Source organism: Oculina patagonica, chromosome 5, assembly GCF_052425735.1.
Source record: "Oculina patagonica isolate OP01 chromosome 5, crgOcupat, whole genome shotgun sequence".
In the NCBI taxonomy this organism is placed as follows: domain Eukaryota; kingdom Metazoa; phylum Cnidaria; class Anthozoa; order Scleractinia; family Oculinidae; genus Oculina; species Oculina patagonica.
The window spans coordinates 28,740,173-28,753,928 of NC_135762.1; the positions used below are offsets into that span (position 1 = coordinate 28,740,173).

At 36.5% G+C, this 13,756-nt stretch overlaps 1 long non-coding RNA gene across 1 annotated transcript; it reads left to right on the forward strand.

The window, feature by feature from the left end:
• The first annotated feature begins 6,964 nt into the window (after positions 1 to 6,964).
• LOC144654494 (uncharacterized) lies at positions 6,965 to 13,664 on the forward strand. The gene is made up of 5 exons (XR_013570916.1): positions 6,965 to 7,043; positions 8,530 to 8,607; positions 10,993 to 11,039; positions 12,453 to 13,108; positions 13,375 to 13,664. It is a non-coding gene; the product is annotated as an uncharacterized LOC144654494 (long non-coding RNA).
• Positions 13,665 to 13,756: the final 92 nt, after the last annotated feature.

Here is a 13,756-nt window from a genome sequence, read left to right on the forward strand (position 1 = left end):
TGACGTCAGATAACACTCTCTTAAGAGCAGAGTAAAAAGGAAAAGTACGTTTGACCGGGCCAACGAAAGCGCGATCATTGGCATAAACAATATGTGATTGTTTTTATCTCTTGTGTTTTGCACTTTAGCTTGCGTTGTTGCGTAAACAAGAAATACGCAAGCCGGTACTTAATTCCCTGAAATTCCCCCTACCCAAACTTTGCTTACAGGTACTGAGCCAAGGCGCACAATGTTGGGCAAAATGAAATTAAAGGTGGCCTGAATTTCAGGTTTCTTCCTCTGGTCGCTTACTCCAGAGAAAAGACGACTCTCGGGTAAGTTCTAGTTCTAGTAAGCGGCCAGAGCACCAGGACGTCTGGAATTCATGCTAAATAAAGCTGCCCGAAATGCATGGTTTATATATTTTCATCTTTGGCATTATATTGCAGCTACACCAATAATGTTGAAGTTAAACATTTAATAAAACTTTTAAATGTTTTACAAATGAACAAATTAAAGTCCCCGGCCGGGACGTGAAAATCCGTTGCCTTAGTAACGACCAATCTGGCCAGAGATGCTTTCTTTTTGTCCGTTTAAGGCTAAAAAAAAAAAACACTTGAAAACTGGAAGGTTAAAATTTTTGTTTTTCATATATTTTTGTCTAATGTACCATGTGTCGGATAGATAAAAACTTTTCAAAAGCAAGATCTTCCACTAAGTAGTTTTTGACTTCGATGTTTTCATTTGTTAAACTTGCACAAGTTTGTACTAAAAGATTTTCTTTAAAAAAATATCAATTGTGTTTAAATACACTATTGATATAGCTGCGATAGACCATCAAAGACCAGCATGCTTCATTACGAGCCATCTTAAGTGGGCCGAGGTTGTGTATAAAGCCTTGTGCTTGTGTTTATTGCAAGTGTAACTAGGCTTTGGTGGATTATGCTAGCATAATTTTTTGGAAAATGGGAGCAAAAGAGCATAATTTGTGAAACGAGCACTGCACGCCACGGCATTTTTTTAGCACTTTTTGGAGCATAAATTCAGTAAATATGGTGTATTTTCTACAGAAATAATATAGGTAGTTTGTTCTTGCAATGCGTGTTTTAGGTATACAAGTGTGATTGTTAAGTCGTTGGAGGCATTTTACAGACGGTTCAGAGTTGCGAGCAGCTAATTTGTGCTGCTGACGGCCAAGAGAAACTGCCATAAAACACAAATAATTTTACAACAACAGTTTATTTGAAAAACATCATAATTTGGTGTCGTTATTGCGCGCCTCTATGTACAGAATCTACGTCATTTTGTGAGCATAATTTCGGAAATCAGGAGCATAATTTGGCAATTCTGGCATAATTTTGGCATAAGTTTGCAAAATTTTGAGCACTGCTAGTAGCATAATATGCCACTTTTAGGAGCACAATCTACTAAAGCCTAAGTGTAACGCGGTTGTCTAAACCAGGCGTTACAGATTTAGAAAATACAGTGGAATCCGGACTTTTTGAGTCCTCGATTTTCCGTCAACTCAAATCAAAATACATCTTTCTCAGATTGCTTTTATAATTGCAATATTACCCCCACCCCCACCCCGTTTCTCGAACTTCCAATTTCCGAGCCAATTATCGTTTTCCTTACAGGGCTGTAAAATCGGGATTCCAACGGTACCGTTGTGGTCAAAATTAAAGTACACTAGAAAGCTGATAAAGGATAAAGATAAAGGACTGAAAGAGCTTTAAGGGTGATTTAAAGTCTCAATAGATAGTTTATTTAATAATTCTGCAGAACAGTCTGTAACTAAATTTACAAAGAGATAAATAAAAATGTAAAAAGACTTTATATGATAAAACGATTAAAATCTATTATAACTGTATTAAACATTCGCATAGAGGGAAGAAAGCTATGTTTAAAACGATTGGTTCGAGCCTTATTTGCTTGAAAATGACATTGACTTCTTAAGTTATAGGTATTTACATTTTTCTGGGGCAAGAACTTATGTAACTTATGGCTACTATCGAGCATGATGTTATTGAAGAGTTTCTTGCACAGGATAGAACGCCGTTCCTTTAGGGAGCTTAGGTTACAACAGGATAGGTTATCCTGATATCATTAGTCCGAACCCTAAGTGATAGATCCTTGAAGTTGCAAAATTGAAGAAAAGTTCTCCTAAGGCTAGAATCCTTAGAATGTAAGAGAGCCGATTAAAAATGCAGCTACTCGATGCGCAGTTAGAAAGCATCGGGCAAGTCAAGTTTAAACATAGTTGTCACCGAGAATCTTTTATTTTTTCCAGTCACAAAGTAGCCCGTCTTGATGTTCCCCTCCGAGTAAAACTGGTGAATGATCTGATAAAGTCAAGAACAAAGAATATGTAGTGTCTATATTGCTGTTTTTTTTTTCCTTAGAATGCTCTGCAATCTTTGGATATTGAGGTAGCTTGTTACTCCCTGTAGCACCAAGCGTTGTACTTGTTGTTGTTTTTATCTCTCAGTGTGGGATTTCCCACAATGCCAATTTTATTTCCACAGCCAGTTTTTTCCTCCTGCATTGGGAAGCGGGCAGTGCCATCGGCAAGCCAACTCCACCTACATACATGTGATAATAAACAGATACAGATTCAGTTTTTTATTATTTCCTACTATTTACAATTAGTATAATTTCAGAGGTGATTAAAAGAATTGAAGCATTCTGATTGGTCAAGAAGCTCGGCTTATGAGGCTATATTCACCCCGCGCGAGGCTTGGTTACTTAGCCACGCCACCTTTGACATTCAGGCAAGTAAACATTGCCGCTTTTGCGGAATGAAAATTTCTTTGATTTGAAAGAAACCAGTCCAAGTCCTGGATATTTTAAACACTGGGAATTTTTCAAATTAACTACCAAGGCTTTTGGACCGAAAATATTTTCAAGAGATGGTTCTTAAGGCATTCGAAATGATCGTAAACACGGCGGTTTTGGCGATCGATGAAAAACTCAGTCAGATCGATTGAGCAAACATGTATATGTTATTTGCCGGCTGGGAGGTCCGTATAGTGAAAAACTGTGACCGAGGTCTTGAAAATGCTGCCCGAGGCCGCAGGCCGAGGGCAGCATTTTCAAGGCCGAGGTCACAGTTTTTCACTATACGGACCGACCCTAAGCCGGTAAATAACTTATTTATTTTTATCCTACTTTAATGTGTTTGATTAAAAAACACCTAAAAAACCTACAAAGACAGACTTTCTTGCCAAATGTGTTTGTATTTATATACGCGCGCATCCAATGTTGAGTCGATCGCCATAAATGAGCTACGGCAAGAGTAAATAATGATCTGTTTGCTATAAGAGCTTACTGCCAAACAAAATAAATTCACTAAAATGAACAGTACTCAAGGAAAATTTCATCTGGAAAAAAAAAAAAAGAAAAAAAGCATCTGAAATAATAGAAAAGCACAATGTAGAACAGAGCAATCAGCGAGTTGCGAAACACTTTTAACTCCATTTCGGCTTGTGAGTTCTTTAGTTAATTAAACTTACTTTTCGGACTGGAAAGCACTTAGCTATTTACATTTGTATTTAACTAGTCAAAAACCTCTGTGTTGATTCCCACAGTATTCTGTTTTGACAAAAAGTTTGCGAAAGTGAAACTGAATGAAGCTGAAATGTGTAGTCAGTTGGTCGCCTGCACAGTGACGGCACAATATTGCGAGAATTAATTTGACTGTTTTTTAATAAAGCATCTCATTTTCTTGAATGGCGATAAGCAGTATTCGGTTTTGGAGAAAAGTAGCAGAGAAGCAAGGTGTTTGAAAGGATAAATCGAGTCTGTAAACCGGCGACTTGCAGTTAACCGCAATGGCGTGAAAATCAGTGCGAATGCACAAACATGCAACGATCGGCAAACCACGGCCATAAAACTATAACTTCATTTTGTCACTAAAGAGAATAAATACTCGCCTTTTGGAGAACTTCAAGGCCTTAAATTCCACTGCTAATTTTCCCTTTCAAATTTACAACGGTTGGTGAGCAACTACATCGATTTAAATCATTTTGGAGAGCAAAACTGTCATGGGTTCGTTCGTCTCGCCGCGAAATGAAACTCACGAAAGCGTTACCGTGGCCCGTGGGCAGATATAGGAGAATCTTGCCCGCGCTAATAACCAATCAGATTGCAGGATTCGTTACCGTGCCCTCTTGAAAAAAAATAATAAGTCTTTTTGAGTTCTCTTCTCACCGGAGCTACTCATTTTCGAGAGGATTCCCACATTCGCTTAGAAGTCATCAACAATCATACAAAGGTACCGGACATCTATCTTTCTCATAGTGTTTGTTTTGTTCCGTTTTATTGCTTTAACTAAATAAATTCTGATTGTAATCGATGAATTAAACTGGTTTACACCGTATGCAAGCGAACACTTGTGTTTGCTGTTTTCTTGTTTTCTTGTTCTTGATGATCACCTCTAAAAATTATACTAAAACAATTATTCGCCTTAGGCTCAGTGATTATTGTTGAATAATCCCCTCGACTTCGTCTCGGGGATTGTTCAACAATAATCACTTCGCCTTCGGCGAATAATTGTTAAATATTTTTCACCATCGCACACTATTTGCAGAAAATTCATTAATTAAAATAAGGAAAACATAACAATTATAAAGCCTAAATAAAATGTGCTCGGTGACCAAAGAAGCATGAACAAGAAATAGAATAAGTTGCATTGAGAAACAATCAGTCGCGGCTGTAACATTTCAAACCTTCTGACTGGCTAGGCATTGCACGCGCCCGAGGATGATCAAGACTTGCTTATCACACATGCATGGTCGATTTTCCAGTAGATAATGTCTAATGTAATCAGATATATGCAACCATTAACGCCTTTGCGTTATAATAACCCAGGGAAATTAAAATACAATGGCGCCATTGAAGACAAAATGTTTGTTAAAGTAAAGACACTCTGAAGCCTACACTTGTTGTGAAAAAGTGTCGTTATCAGTTTGGGTGTTATTTCCTTTACCTTTGACAGCTTGATTTTAATTTTTGTTTGCTAAATTAATAATCCTGGCTGACTTAAAGCTATGTTCACACTAGGCCGAAAAATGATTAGTCTCATCACGAATGAAACATGTTTCGTTGTGAAAAGTGTTCACATCAGGCAGTGCATTGTGCGAATCAGGACTGAAACATGATTAGTCTGATCATGATTGAAACTACCTTATGAGGTAGATTCAATCATGATCAGACCATAGTTAGTAATGCCTTCTAACTATGATCAGACTAAACAAGTAAAAAATGGCGGACATGCGGTGAGGAGGCGAGTGCCCAAAAACTTCAAATTTGGGCCTTCTATGTGACCAAATGTTTATTTAAAATATGGGCTAATAAAGCGAAACAATATAAATTATCGGTCATATTAGTTGAGATCTTGTTTTTGATTCACTTGAGCTTGAAATACACTTTGAACAGTAGTGGTTAACTTCACGTTCGAAAAGTCTACAAAGAACTAAAAAGGAAAGCAGTAGCAAATAAAATAAAAAATCTCGCTACTCAAACTCCTGACATTAATTAGATCGAGATAGATTATGAAAAGATAAAATTTGTTTTTAAATTAAGTCCATTTTCCAACAGATCCTCTAAAAATGATAAATATTAAAATTGGAGCAATGGAAAATGTAATGTGGCTGCTTACATGTGTGTAGCCGAAAAAAGTGATGTTAAGCTGAAACTGTTTTTATTTTTAAGTCATTTTTGCTTCAAATTATGTGAAGTTGTTAATTCCTTGATCATGTTTGCTTTGTAGTCTTAATCTCTGGATGCTGAGTTATTAACCTTGACTTAACTTGGCTAGAAACATAATTAAGTAAAAATAAAGGCGGTTGAATTCTGGTGGCCTATAGTGAAGTGAAAAAAGAAAAACCTTTTTCTATGACTGCCTCCAGACGAATTCAGAATTCAACTTAAACGTCATTTAATAGCGGAGCTCGCAGCGCGCGAAGCGCGCCAGCGGAGCACCATGGGTAATGCGGGTAATGATTTTTGTCAAACCATGAAGCCAGAAAAATTTGGTTGCGTACGCTCTCCGCGCGCGCCAACAGATTCTCAGGGAGGGGGAGGGGTGTCACAAGGCAACCCGACCGGGGGAGGAGAATGTCCTATTATTATTCCCCAACGACTGCTTTTATCTTTATCTTTGATATTTGACATGATTGAACGTCTTTGTTATGGTCAATTGACAGCTGTCAAAACAAGGATTCCGCTGACCAGTATCACATGACCATATCGCGGGCTCAAATGTTGACCACATCGAGGTTAACTGTTTTTTTAAAGTTGACCGCTGACCGAGAAATTTTCGCCATTGAATCGCGGGCGCAAAGACATTTCCATGGTCATTTGCTGTAGATTCACATGAAGGGGGAAGTGAGAAAATGGAAGTACGCATTTATGCTCCGCAGACTGTCGGCTCGGCTAAATATTTTCGTACGATTCGGACAAGCTGAGACAAGCGAAAACAAGCTGTATTTTGTTCTTGGTTGGGAGCAACTTCAGAATACCCGGCCACTTTTTTTCGTCCATTAATCCACTGTTCCCGAGAACAAAGGAACGGAGACAAAACGAGCAGTGTACTGGTGAAGGTGAGTACAAGACTGCAATGTTTTTGTTATTATCTCTACCTTTTGTCTCACTTGATATCCAAAGTAAGCTTATATTTACGGCACATTTTACTTGCTTAAAGCTTATGTTATTCCCTGGTTTCGCCACTAAGTATTTGCTTGTGACATGGCTACTGTTGAAAGATACTATTCCTTAAAATTCAGTTTTACTGAAATAGGAGAATTTGATTTGTAAACAAATATTTATTGGGCCATTGAGGGACGACTGAATTCACAAAGAATATCAACACATTTCGAAGAAAATTACCATTTTTTAATGTTTGTGATGTGATTATTTGTTTTACAGTGCTGGGAGAGCAGCTGCTGGAATTTCGAGATGAAAATGAAAGTGATGGCAGTTTACGTACAAGAAGCGCCTGAGATTTTGTTTACTCCGAGTGAAATAGATTCAGTACATGCAGTTTATTGATATTCATGATGGAGGTAAAATGACTGTTCATTTAAGGACGGTGCTTACTAATAACAAGGTATTTTTTGCCCGGCCGATGACTATGCAAGAAATGTAGATGTTACCAAGGGCTATTAAAATTCAAAAAGAAATTTGGGGGTAGCCACGCAAATTTTTGAGATAATTTGGTTTGAAAACTGGAAAAAAGTGCTGACGTGACATTTTTTTAAAAAAGTAAAATTAAATAACATTTCCTTGCAAATTCCAGTTGAAATTGGTATTACATGAACAAAATCAACATTAAATATAGAAATCTTTAAAATAACAAACAAATGATTCCTTCGGAACTGCGTGATTCACCTTTTTATTAACAAAATAATTGCGTTTGAGCTATTTTTGACTCTAACAGCTCTCACTTGCACGGCCAGAAAATCGGCCTAAATTTTTTTTCACTCAGTGAAAAAATAAACATGTGCTCTTTAGACTTGCCACTTCCATTTTATAAAATAAAAAGTAGGGGTCACCACGCGTTTTTAAAAGTTATACGAGTTGTTTTCAAGCTCTATGAAATCGCTTTTGGGATCTGTTACATTTTTCCTATCCCCTCCCTAGCGAGTTAAACATTTGCATCTCGCGCGTGCACTACGTTTTAGCGCTTAGCGATTTGTTTTCAACTGTTAATGTGAGCTATTTTCAGTGGTTAGCGGTCAATGGTTACTGATATGTTGCTCTTCCGCTGTTTCCGCTATTCCTGGCTTAGTATACGTCCATAAACTGGATTTCGTCGCAGAGAAATCTTTCTTGCTTTTTAGTCGCGCGCTTGGTCGCGTAGTTGAATTCGTCATTTTGAGCGAGCAAATTAATCAAAAGCGCGCGCGCCCAGTGTGATCGATGCATTGTGTGATGCGCAGAACAAGTGCGCAGTAACAATAGGAGGCACCGTCCTTAATCAGAGTAAATAAACAGCTTTACTCATCTCATTGCTTAATTCCTTTACTGAAAGCTGGAATTTTTGTGAGCAAATTCATACCATGCAGCTGTGTATGCAAACTCTAATACATTGACTTTTGTTATTTACAATCAGTGTTGAATGTGCATCTGAAAATCGTAGTTTAATACGGCAATGTTGCTATAACTTTACTTAATTCTTATCAAGGCTTAAAAAATAAATTTGTAGCCCATAAAATGAAACACTTACAAATTCTTACTGTACTTAACATGTTCAGTAAGAAATACTATCATAAATTTTTAAGTGATGGTGTCATGGCTTTATGTCATGGGCCAATGGACAGGGCTTTTTGGTTTGTTGCGCTCAATGGAACATAAATCAACTAAAAGTTTACTAGTATTCCAATAAAATCCCCAAGTAGAAAAGCGTCACCAAGTAGAAAGTGTCACTAACAGTGAATAAATGGAAGAGGCTAATAATATGTGATGGGCCATTAGATAAGACAGAAATGTTTGTTAATTATTTTAATAAACAGGGCCATTAATTAGAGCTGGTGTGGTGGTTTTTAATAGATTATCGTAAATCTTCCAAGCTACTTGCTGAGTTTAAAGCAAAGACGGTCAAAGATTATATCCCGTTACGAAAACAAGGTAAGCTAAGCTTATTATTGATGTTCCTTTTACCTTATTGAAATTCGTTTTGTCTTAAACACGAGTTGTATTCAAAGCAGACAGCTTCCACTGCGATAAATTTGTTTATCCTGTAATTAATTCACCGAAGTAGGAGGAACACAGCACTTTAAAACGTTGGAAAGAGCAAATTTCCAGTTACACTACAGTACAAGATCAAAATTTACATGTGTATTTGCAAATTTGTAAGAATGTGTTCGAGTCAGACACAGTAGGGGACATTGCTAGCTGACAGCCTTAGCGAAATATAGTTTTCTCAATGACCTATGCTATTTTTTACTGAGAACTTTGCTAAGTTTTCCTTATTTTAGTGAAAATGTTTTGTGAAAGTTTTGTATTTATAATCTGATAACAGCCGTTCTGGGAATAAATTGATAATTTTATTCACATTTTTCCAGGCGTAGACAATCGATAAACCGATAATCTATAACAATCCGTAGCAATCAATAACAATCTTTGTATTGTTTTACTTAATACTAACGCCATCTAATATCTTTAAGGTAATTCCCTAGAAATAGAACTGCTCATAGATTTCCAACTAAACTTTGCCAGTTGGTTGTTTACCTTAAGGGAAGTTAAATTTTGAATTAAAAGGGAGGTCACCGTATTCGTTTAGGAGCAGGAAGACCTTGTATTTACCATATACCGGTAATTCCTTATATTTCCTTTGCGAGTACTGCTGAAAGTGCACCTTTTCGGTGATAATGTATTATTCTGCCATAGAAATTGATCTATATTCATTTTATAGAAAGAACTTGATCGCTACTTTCGAACTAAGAGAAAAAAATGATAGGTCACCGAACTCGTTTACGAGAAAATGATGATTTCTATCTCGCGCGAGCCAAGCCGCATAGAAAAAAGCCGCCATTTTGTTTATGTGCGCATGCTAATTAGGCGTAAAATTCTGCGCAGTAAGGACGCGCAATGCAATACTAGGGAATCACCTTAAAACAAATAAATTATACATTTACACCTCCAGGGGCTCCTTGGGATTAGTGATTGTTATTGATTACTGTCGATTGCTATCGATTTTTTTTTTTTTGCGAGTTCTATTGTTATCAATTACCGATTATCAACTTGTGATTGATATCAATAGATATCGATTGTATCGAGACAGATTTGAGATATCGATTTCTATCGATTGACTATGCCTGGATTCTTATAAATTACAATAAAGAAAAAACCACAGATTCTAATTTGTTATGTGTAAGATCATGAACTTTTTTATGTTATAACAACCAAATTGATCAGTTATAATATATGATAAGCAGCTCTCAAATTTTGCTGGCCTAGGACAGTGCATGTGACACTGTATTAATTAGCAAACTTGTGACTGTATAATTAACTTGTAGTCAGATAATCATGACATGCCTGGGCCTTTACCCATTATGCAAGCAGGCATGAAAAATTAATTGCTTGACAGGAAAATCCACTTGCCCCGGACAACCAGAGGGGAATTGTGGCTATTAGCATTGCTATCTTGACGGTTGTGACTGGTACAATGTTTTAATCCTTTCAAAATTTTCCAGCCTAAAGCAGTGACTATCAGATACTTTTGCCTGAATTATTTTTTCTACAAGAGTAGCAGGTTAGTTTTCGATCCTGAAATAAAAAAAAAGTTTAAAATGTGCCTGTCTGCAATGAGGAAAATATCATTTAAAGCAAATTTAAAATACATGTACATTCAAATGTACATCAAGGTTTACTAGGTTAGTTGAGTGACCGGTATTTATGGAGGTTGTATGAAGCAGTTTGAGTTTATCATTAATTTCATATACCTTATTATAGGAAATTAACGCTTGTGTTAATTAAGGTATTTGAAATTAACGCGACTTAAATTAACGCGAATTGAAGGAAAAATTACTTCCCAATAAAGGAAATTAACGCGACAGATGGGGTAACATTTCAAAATGAAGGAAATTAACGCGACGTAGTACACAACAGGAACAAATTTATTTCAACACTTGTAGGCGTATAATTTTAAACGAAAACAATGTTCATGGTGCTTTTTCCACTTTAAGCGTTCTTTGCAGTATCAATGATAGTGGCAGATAAAATAATGCTTTTTCCTTGGAGTTAAGAACGTCTGGACTGAAAGGAGAAATTGGGGCCAAAATAATGGAAATTAACGTCATGGAAATTAATGCTCCACTTAATTAACGGTGCGGAAATTACCGTTAACAAAAATTAACGCGACTTAAATTAACGCGAATGTTTGAAATTCGCGTTAATTTCATGACGCGTTAATTTCCTATAATAAGCAAATCTGTTGCATTTCTAAATTTTGCTATATTAGGATTTCCATACCTTTTATGAGTTTTTGATTTGTGTACATTTTGTTTTTAGCGAGGGAAAACAGGAATTCAAGGGGTGCAGTTAATGTGATGATAAAGGTAAGCATTACATTAGTGTCAGTTTATACCTTTATTTCTTTAAATGCTCTGTGACAGAGTTTAGTTTATGTGAATCTACATTAGTGCATGAAACTTGTTTTTTAAGTGTAAAATTTTGGGGTTTGAAATATGATAAGTGTTTTAACTGCTTGGTAAGTTTATGTCTCCTCAAAATCGTGGTTCCTATTGAGGAATTTAATATACACAATTTACATGAAACAGCACATGTAAATATACATACAAAATGTAATGTTTTCATTGTTCAAGAAAAGAGGGGGTGGGGGAGGGGTAGGAGGGCAAAAAACCCAACAAGATCTGCTACCTGACCCGACATATTACTGGAATACTTGTAATTTTTTTTTTATTAACAGCTAACCATAATATCTACATGTAAGCTTAAGCCCTAACTTAACATAAATTGTCTTGTTGTGGTACTAGGCGAATAAAGAAATAGAATTTTAACTCAGCTGAAATTTCACATGAAAACAAAAAGTTGATAAACTTTTAGAGCTGTTAAGGCCAGAAAAGCCAGTTGGGCTTGTTGATGAGCCAGCGCAGTGTTTTCTTAGCTACCGGTACATCGCTAAGAAAAGAAAGAATATGTAAGCTTTTGTGGAATTAATCACAGTGCTTTCAACAGCACCTGTCAGAGAGCAATATATACTACTTATTAACCGAGAGTGAGGTCATTACAGGGGAATCTCAGACCGAGGTCTGAGATTGCCCTGTAATGACCGAACGGACGAGGTTAATAAGTTATTTATTATATGGCCTTTTAGCGCTATTCTAAACTGATATATTTAAAAAACACCGAGGTGAAACTCGCTCTCGCTCTCTGTGGCTCTCTTCGTCGCTCATACTAAAGAAGTATCGGAATGCTAATATTTTTCTTTCAGTTGTTGAAAAGATAGTTACATTTTGTCGGTATTTTTTGTCGTTCTTGCAATTGCGCTAGTAGCTTTTACTCACAACTCAAAAAACCATGTAAAAACCGCCGAGCCGAGAAAATTTTTCATAATGCCCGGTCATTACAAGAAAATAATGCCCGCTCAGCAGCCAATCAGAGCGCGCGTACTATTGTAGCCATATAATAAAAGAGTCTTAAGACACCTCATTTAATAGGGAAATCATGAATTTTAGCCAGTGATTGACCCCAAAACACCCACCAAAGCTCATTCATGTTCCAGGTCTTATTGATAGCACTATTTATGCCTTCATTAGGTCAAAGGATTTTTTGGTTCTGAACTTATCACCCAACACAGTCCCTGGCCCGGGCAAAAATTGGAAAAATAGTATATCTCTTTTTTATGCATCTGCAGAGTGTTCTGGACAATTTAAGCTAATTTAAAATTATAAACATTCATTTGATGCCAATGATCATCAACAAATCTTATGTTTTTTTGCCTTTTTCAGGGTTAACATGAGTAGCAGAATTTGCACAGAGTTGCAGACACAGAAAGAGATAAATGAACAATCAGATTATTATATTATATTCTTCATTGCATGTACAAATGTCCTGTGTGTAGAATACAATTTATTTATAAAGACAGGTGTAATTTTAAAGTTAATGAAATAAAGCCAGATAAGGTACAAGCATGTACATAAAAAATCATCCTGCTACCTAAACATTTAATTCCCAGTGCCCACACTGCAAAGAACAATAATTATGATAATGAGATACACATTTCATCAATCTCTTAATGCATGGTAAAATGGTAAAATGGCAGGGTAAAATTTTTGCCAAGCAATCTATATCTGAGTTTAGAACTAACAAACAGTATTTATGCCTCTCCAGAATTTTTGCTAAGTTTACATGTAATTAAGCAAAGGGCAAAGAGACCCATATAAAGGAAAAAGGTGTTATCGTTTTGGGTACCATATTTGGCAGAATGACAGAATGTCAATATTTTGCTTGCCAGTACCTTTTACTCCAGTTTGCTAGCAGGAAGCTGTTATTTTTGGTGTTAGGCAATAATAAGAGTGTCATTGTTACCATTCCATCGTATAGGGCCCCCATTTGGGGAAGGGGGAAAGCTATGCAAAACTTTCCAGTTGTATGCTACATACTAGTTATGCAACGCTTTCGAGTGGTATACTATGGAATATCCCACGAGTCACTTGTATTTGACAAGTGGGATATTCCATAGTATACCACGAGAAAGTGTTGTATAATTATTTTATACCATGCCATAGAAAATACGCTTACTAAATTTCGTCGAGAATACAATCGCAGCGCACGATGGGAAGGTTGGGTTGAATACCGTCGAATATACAACGGCTTTCCTGTATTCTGATTGGCTGTATTTTCTATGGCATGGTATAAATGTATGTACAGCTGTAACATACCAGTTATGATGGGGGTATGGATATGTTCTAGAGCAACCCTTTCTTTGTTCTTGTTTAACTTTGAGAGTTGCGAGTGTATCTTTAGAACCAAGGTTATGCATAGACTACTAATGATATTTTTGATTGATCGATTTTTTTAACTCTTATTTGGTGCTGTTGTTCATGGTGAAAAGGGATACATATCATATATAAAGAAAATTACATGAATAAAAAACAGTCTTAAAATTATTAAGGGGAAATAACTGGGGAGCTCCGCTTCTAGGCTTGCCTAAATCTATATATTATGGTTTATGATGTGCCACGAGACCGCAGGTCATGCAAAAAGGCCAATATATTTGTATATGCACAGGCAGACCACCCTATGTGTTCGT